Raw genomic sequence first — 8866 nt, forward strand, 5'->3', positions numbered from 1 at the left:
AAAACAAGAATAAATGAGGCAAGAAAAACAGTTAGGAAATTATGCAACGATAATAGGCTTGCATTCAGGATGAAGAACACAGGGCTAGGGATGAAGAAAGGGAGATACAGAACTCAAATATTTTTCCTTGGTTTAAGCGTTAAGACTAGTCCAGCTCAGAAAAAAAAATGATGAGTTCACACTGGAGTTTGGAAGCAATAAGTTGTGAATGCCCCAACACTGGAAGTTTTTAAGCAGATGGTGGATAACCATCTGTCTGAAGTAGTGTAGGGTTTCCTGCCTAAGCAGGGGGTTGGACTAGAAGACCTCCAAGGTCCCTTCCAACTCTGTTATTATTATTATTATTATTAAGAATAAGAAAAAAAATCGACTGCTATCTTGCTAGGGAGTTCTGAAGTGGAGTTCAGATTTGACAACCCAAATGGGCCTCCAGACATTATTAATCATTAACTCACACTGACCTCTGGGAGCAGGGAGTCCAATATAAGAGGGGCAAGTAGAATAATTTTCTTCATCTTTATATATATTCCATTTCCACATCTGATTTTAAAAACAGAAAGAACCCTGCAGATCTATTCCTTTGTGAACTGCAAAGAGTCTTTTTGGTTACAAATGGGATGGGAAGGTTAAAAAATATTTGTGAAACGTCTTTCCTGCATTAGAAATTAACTTCTCATCAACAGTTAGGATATTTCCACTGGAAAAGGCATTGAGTTGATTCCTTCTAATTCTTATCTGTAAAATAGGCATCTCCAATGAAAGAAGTGGGGTGAGTGGGAAGGATGTCAAAAGCATTATTTATGGGGAAAAGCATAATACATTTTGGTGAACATTTTGTTGGGGGGGGGGGGGTTCTGGGCCAAATGATGTTTAAGGCCTTAAGTGACTGGTTAGGTGCCATTCTCTGAAAATAGTAAGAACAGGAGAAAAAGTGAAATTGATGTTAACCTTTACATTTAATTAAATATATTAATTTTATATTGATAACTTTGAATTAGGTTTAGTTTGACCTGGCAGGGCTTTTTTGTTATAAGATAAATTGAGGAGAGACCCTCCAAAAAATTCATTCTGAACTCCCAAAGAAAAATGAGACAGGAACATCACAACATTAAAAAAAAATCTTTATCATTAAAAAAAATCTTTATCAAATACAACTTTGGGGAACTTCTAGGAGTTTTGCTCAAGGTTTTTCAATATCATATGTATTCCTTAAGGTTATGCATCTCTCTTTTAGTCCAATTAATAGTTTACATGTGCACCGATACCCATCTCCATGTTTATAAAAGATTTTTATTAGATATGTCCTGATTTCTAATGGAGTGGAACCAGTTTCTCAGCTATCTTTATTTTCAAGAACCTGTATTACTAACAAACTACTAACACATTCAAAAAACATGCTTAAATAATTGACAATGGTTTTTTTGAATATATAAATTTTTTTTTTTGCTGAATTTGAAAATTAAGGGAGACTAGGATAGATCTATTTCGGCCTTATTTTGGCCTCATCAGCTAGCCATACCCACTGGGACTTGAACCTGCAACCTTTGCCTTGTAAGGCAGAGAATTATCCTCTAGGCTACAGTATCCAATCCCTTCAGCTCTGCACCAGGGAAGGGTTACATTTACGTTTCCGTGAAATCACATTCACCATCATCAGGCTGAAGTTATAAGCTTCGTGCTGCTGTAAATATAGAATGTTTGCAACTGCCTATATTTACAGCAGCACGAAGCTTATAACTTCAGCCTGATGATGGTGAATGTGATTTCACCGAAACATCGCATAGACACTCAAAATATTACACGGGGCAAAACCTGAACTCAGAACAATCTACATACATATACCCGTGAAAATCTACGAAAACAAATATATATATATATATGTATGTGTGTGTATATATATATATATATGTAGATTGTTCTGAGTTCGGGTTTTGCCCTGTGTAATGTTTTGCATGTCTATGCGACATTTTGGCGAAATCACATTCACCATCATCAGGCTGAAGTTCCAATCTTTGTGTTGGAACTTCAGCCTGATGATGGTGAATGTGATTTCGCCGAAACGTCGCATAGACATGCAAAACATTACACAGGGCAAAACCCGAACTCAGAACAATCTACATACATATACCCGTGAAAATTTACGAAAACAAATATATATATATATATATATATATATATATATATATATATATATATATATATATTTACACTGTTTTAAATTGATTAATGCAGCTTTTCTCAATCTGATGCCCTCTATGTATTGAATTATAAACCTCCATGCTAGTTTCCCCCAACCTTCAGCTAATTTTTTTGCTAAAGACCTTGGTAAATACTACTTGTAAACTGGCAGAGTTCTCATGAATGCTGCCTTATCTCCGAAATTCACAGCATGTCCTCAAAATTGTAAATGGTACCATATCCAAGACAACTGGAGATGCATTAATCAACAAATTATAACAAATTAATGTTGTTATACTTCTAGTAATTTTCCTCCAAGGTTATCACAGCAATCCTGACTAATGTGAATTGTAATCAACAAATGTAATATATATAACAGTCTAATATCTAGGGCACAAAAGCTACAGGTATAATCTTCAGTATAGGTAAGGGAAAAAAAATTAATCTGGATATGACCCACTCTGGATATGGTTTGAAAGAAATGGGAATGTTACTTGCCCCAATTCAATATTCTTCTGTTTCATTTTGTAATACAACCATATACTGTATTATGCTTTTAATAGTTGCAGAAATACTATAATATGCAAAATTAGCCCAACATTGCAGCTCTGTTTTGGTGGGGAAAATCCAAGTACATTATAGACAGGTGACCAGTTAAAAAATGGTCTTCCTTTAAAAATGGACACTAGGAGAAGGTGGTGATAATGGCAATAGCCCAAATTGGGGATTCCCAAGTTATGTCCACACTTGAGACAATTTTTCTGGCCAAGGAAATGTGGCTCTGTTTACTAAGATATTTTTTTTCTTCTCAGCGTTGGCTCTGTTCTTAGTTCCTGTTTATTGAGAGACCCCACCCTTTCCCAAGAGCGAGTTTGAGAACCACAAACCACCGCACCCTCCTGAGATTGGAGCACCTGCAAGGAGGAAGTGGTTGGAGGCAGTTGGCCAAGGGTGTGGGATGTATTTTTGAGCATCTGCCAAGATAGACTGGAAGGGGGGGGGGAGGTGGACAACAGCAAGGATTGGGTACCAACTCCCACAATGGCATCAACTTCAGTTGGAGATACCGTAAATAAGGGTGAGATAAATGTGCCCTCCGCCTGCCCTCTTGAGAACTGGAGCAGAGGATTGTGGGTAAAATATCTGCTGGATCTTTTAGGAGATTGGTAGTAGATGTTAAAGAATAAGCCTTTTTAACCCAAGGACTAGTACAATGCTCTATTTCAAGAGTAGACTACAGTAGTCCCTCGCTATACCACGCTTCACCTACTGCGGCTTCACTTCATCGCGGGTTTCTGAGGAAGTCAATCGGCAGATTTAAACAGCCCGCCGAACTCGATCGGCAGGTTTTTAAAATATATATATATATATATATATATATATATATATATATATATATATATATCTAAAATTATAAATAATGTATTTAAATACTGTATCTAAAATAAATACTGTGTGGGAAGGGTTTATAAACACTTAAAACAATGAAAACTTACCAAACAATTACAATATAAATACTTAAATAAGTACTATCAGTCGATAAATTCCCCATCGCGGATTTCACCTATCGCGGCCAGGTCTGGAACGTAACACCAGCGATAGGTGAGGGACTACTGTACTTGGCTACCAGTGAGGGACTAGCACAATCTTCTCCTCCTCTTCCTTCAATCATGTGAATGGAAGACTGGCCCCAGTATTGCCAGGGTGTTGATATAAGCTAAACAAAAGACTCTGAAGAACTCAAAATGTCTTTCTACCTCCCCAATGAATGTTCTTAGGCAGCCTGTCACTCTCCTGTTTTAATGAACGTGCAGTCGGTTGCCATTTCTTCAGCAAGAAGAATCCTCCTCTAGCTGCTGGCTTGAGCCTTTGATTCCCAGAATGGAAATCCTGTTCATTGCAAAATAATATACATATTGCTTCTGGCTGGGAAACAACTTCAGATGGCTCTCTAGCTTCCAGTTAAACACATTCAGTGAAGGGGCCTACTGTCCCCCACCTCCCAGATAGCTGTTCTGTTGTCCAATTGCTCTTCTTTTGGGTATGTTGTCTCTGGCATTCATTGGAATATGCCTTCCTGCCATTCTTCCACAATTTGAACTCTAGAACGGAGGAAATATTTCCCCGATGATTTTATCAATCTCTTTCCACCCTGCAGCAATCACAATCCTTTAAGATGTTTAAGCCATGGGAATATTGATCTTTCGATCTCAGGAAAGATGTGGAAGATCAAGAAATCAGTTTATCTCTTGGAAATGATCTTCATAATAGATCCCCCCCTTTTCATTTTTTTTTTTACTGTTTCTAAAAGCTAACAGTGTAAAAGGAAAACGTATGACAAGTATGGAGAAAGCATTCAGGCTTCTACATTCTCCTGTCAAGTCCTACATAGTTGGGCAAGATCAAGATATCAAGAATTACATGTATTTCACTGGGGGTATCTTTAATGCTAGCCTGCGGTTAATGCGTGTCTTGGAAACTATAAAAGGAATTTATAACCCTCATTTAAAGATAGTTCGTTAAGGTGGAGCCTCTTTGAAGGATCTGAAACACTTTCTCTCTCCACCTGGGCTAAGTGGCCGTTTACGAGATAAGATGTCAACTGTTTTACCTGTTGTCTATTGATTGTTTTTTTCTTTCATTCCTTTTGGAGCTTCTCCACAAACGGTCACTCCTTGATTCCTGGCACTGACTTCCTTTTCAGGGGTATGTGTGAGTACTGAAGTTAATTAGAAACTTGGCCTTTGAGAGAAACTACTCTAAAATTCTTTCATTCCTATCATTCCATTCCTATCATTCACGGGATTTCAAATTAAGAGCCATTGGATTTCAGAAACAGCATTTTGCCTTGCTGTAGGCATAACCTCCTCTCCCAAAGTGATTGATGAGGCAGGAGGAATGCAATGATCCACACAGGAAGTATGGAGAGCTTGTACAATTTGATCATCAAAGAAAAACTGAAACATTATAAGGGGAGTAGATAATCCCAGGAGAAATACAGCATTACAATAATAAGGGGCCGTAAGCCTTGGTGCTCAAGGATGTCTCTCCCAGTTCTTGTGGAATGGTGGTAATACTACAGATATCAAAGCAAGATACGGAGAGCTGCCAATATTTGATTTGCAGTTACAATCCAGCAATTATTTTGTCAGGTGATATGGCTTGCAAGGATGCTGTCTGGACCAGTAGCCAAGGAATTTAGGTATATGGGGGGGGACGACAGTCACCCAGAATATAACACACACACACACACACACACACACACACAGAGAGAGAGAGAGAGATAATAAAGCCTAGCATCAGTTTCTCTCTTTGAAGGACAACAATTATCCTCTTTCCCAATTATCCTTTCATCTGCTGTACCAGATGTAGGCATCTATATTTTTTAAAATTTGTGCTTCTTCATCTTCATCTAAAGCATATAGGGAGAATTTGGATGGCAAATAACTCTGTATAAAGTATCACACTCTAATATACTGCAGGATATGTCATGAAGGCTAAATGCAGATTAAAAGTTTAGGAAGTTTGGAGACCGGGAATATTGATTTCCTGGAAGGTCCACATTCAATTATATATATATGAGATCAATATTCCCATATATTAATAGCCACTGAGACATATACCACTTCATAATGCTTTGCAGCACTCTCCAAATGGTTTGCAGAGTCAGCATATTGCCTCCAACAATCTAGATCCTTGTTTTACTGACCTTGGATGGATGGAAAGCTGAGTCAACTTTGAGCTGGTGAGGATCAAACTGGTAATAAACTGAATTAACCTGCAATACTGCATTCTAACCATTGTGCCACTATAGCTCCTTTCCAACCCTTCTCCGTTAAAAATAAATGGAGGAGATCAATGCCCAGTGAATGCCTTGAGCGGAGGCATGCCCGAAGCAGGTTTAACCAACCAATAGGAAATGCGTAGTTTGCAACACCTAACCATATCATCACCAGTAGCATCATCAATGTGCTGTGCACAATATGTATGGCAATATTTGTGTTGGGAGAAGAAGGAAAATTCTGGTGTGAATTGTTTTACAATGGAACCCAAAAATAAGACATAAGATGAACGCAACTTCATGAAGACGTGTCCCTCAAAAATTATTATAAAAGCATCTTCATAGTGTTATTAATTGCTGGAAAAATACTGCATTTCTTCTCATCTGCTATTCAGTACCGGACTTTCAGGCTCTTTTAAAAGGACAAATTTCTAATCTTCTCAAACATCCTCATTGGCCTTTTCTGAAACTGTCTTCTGAATCTTTTTAAAGTGTGGTGCATAAGACAGCATTTTAGATGGCATTTGGCTAAAACAAAAAATATATATATGCTTTTTGCAAATATATGAAGTTGAAAGAACCAAAGGTTTTGACTGTAGGATCTGATTTAAATATGAAAAGTTTGGGTTATATAAATTATGTGGAAATAAGTTTTATATGTTGTGATTTTTATTTGTATTGCTATTATTATATATCAAATAAAACTACTAATACTGTGATTTGGAAGCATGCTTTTATGATTCAGCCTGAAATTGCATTTGACTTTTCTGTAGTCACAGCTGCGACTCACATTCAGCTTACAATCATTATCCAACCTGTGACAGCTTTCTCACAGGTAGCCTGTACCAAGTCAGGCATCCCTCATCCTATATCTTCTTATGTAATTTTTTAAAAAGAAAAAAATTACTTATTTCTGTAAATCCCTTCCTGCCCATTCATCCAGAAGCCAGCTGAAACAGTTTCAAATCAAAATCATACGACCCCAAGATCCTGCAATTGTCCTAATACATGCAGGTTGCCAAGACCTCAAATTTGGATCATGTGATACTACAACAGTTGTGAGAAGTGGTTGTAAGCAGTGTTCCCTCTAATTTTTTGGGGGTTGGGCGGAAAAGTATAGTGTCTGAGCGGCAGTCCCTTTGGGACTGGGCGGCACAAAAATATTAAATAAATAAATAAACAAACAAACAAATAAATAAAAAACCCACCCTGTTTTGCCTCAGAGAATTTAAAAATAAAATACTGTACTGTGTGTCTATAACAGTGAGCTCATAGTAGGGCAACTCTATCAATATCAAAATGCCACTTAAATAGTTGAGCTAGTTTCAAAATAGATTTTGATTTTCTTTCTCTCTTCCTTACTCCCATTCTTTTTCTTTCTCTTTTTCTTCCTCTCTTTTTTCTATCTGTTTCTCTCTCTTCCTCTCTTCCTCTATCTCTCCTTCCCTCTCACTATTTCCCTCTCGGCTTCTGGGCAGGTTTGAAAAACTCTTGAGTTGATGATGATTTTTAAGTGAGCGATTGCTCACTGCTCAGCTTAGAGGGAACTATGGTTGTAAGTCTCTTTTCAACCGTGTTGTAACTTCAAACGTTCGCTAAATGAATAAGTTGAGATCTACCTGTACCAGAAATTGAGTGTAGTGGTGAAGGCATCAGGCTAGCAACTAGGAGACCAAGAATTCTAGTTCCACCTTAGGCACAAAACCATTTACTACAACTAGCACCAGTCATTTACTATTTAGTCCTAGAAAGGAGGTAATGGCAGACCATCTCTGAAAAATCTTGCCAAGAAAACTGTAGGGACTTGTCCAGGCAACCTCTGAGAATCGGTTTTGACTGAATGAAAGGGGGGGGAAAAACCCAGAAATTATCTTTGCAAGATCTCATTTATTATCCACCATGATAAGTAACCATTCTGAAACTCTGAGTATTATTTTCAAGCCTGCTAACTCACACTTAAGCAGTATCCTAGCCAAAACAATATGTGTCAAAACTAATGCAGAATTTTGGAAGTTGCTTTTAGCTTGTCCATAAATGTAGCCTATGCTTGGACGGATCACTTTCCCACCTGATTATAGCACATGATGACCAAGGGACTGGGGAAGTGAGAATGTCCTGCCAGCAAAGAAAGGGAACTTCATAAAACTTCTGCCCTAGCCAACTAAGCCCTTGAGTCTTGGACTTGGGGTTGCAAACAAGTCATGACCCTATTTGAAAGTAAGAATGACTATATAAAAACTACTCAAAACAATCCATGCTGCCTCAGTGAAGCACACATGTCTTAAAAGTTTTTTTTTTTAAAGATTTAAATAAATAAATCTCATTAGTGGGCAACTGTACTGCTGGAATTGGTGTCTCCCAGAAATAAAGGACTTCAGTTCTTACAAGTGTAGGAAATTGAAATACAGTATATCTAAAGGAACTAAATTAGGGGGAACTACTCTATGGTTTCATATATGTAATAGTTTTGCTTGCACATGACTGGGATTCACTGGAGTACAGTATACAGGTAAAAAAACCCATTTTTAAGTACAAGTTGCAGCCTTACTCTCAGCAAGGTGAGTTCTCAGATACAAATTGTTATTTTTATTATAGCCTTAGACTGGACTAAAGCACAAGCATTTATCTGGATTTTGTCTGCTGTTAGCTCAGGATTGGAATTAATCCAGCTTTTAAAGCAGGTCTTTAAAAAGCATTTACCACCCATCTATTTGCTTTTCGCCTTATATAATTGTCAGTCACAGAGACACATCTTCCCGTATTTGGTCAGAGGTGTTTGCAACACGATGAAAAATGGGTGGGGGTGGGGATTACTTATATTAAACATACAAGAAAAAAGGGAGCAATTGAGGGAAAAATATTTTTTAAAAAATTTGCTGCCCACCATAAAGCGACTCTGGGCAGCTT

Source organism: Erythrolamprus reginae, chromosome Z, assembly GCF_031021105.1.
Source record: "Erythrolamprus reginae isolate rEryReg1 chromosome Z, rEryReg1.hap1, whole genome shotgun sequence".
NCBI classification, from domain to species: domain Eukaryota; kingdom Metazoa; phylum Chordata; class Lepidosauria; order Squamata; family Dipsadidae; genus Erythrolamprus; species Erythrolamprus reginae.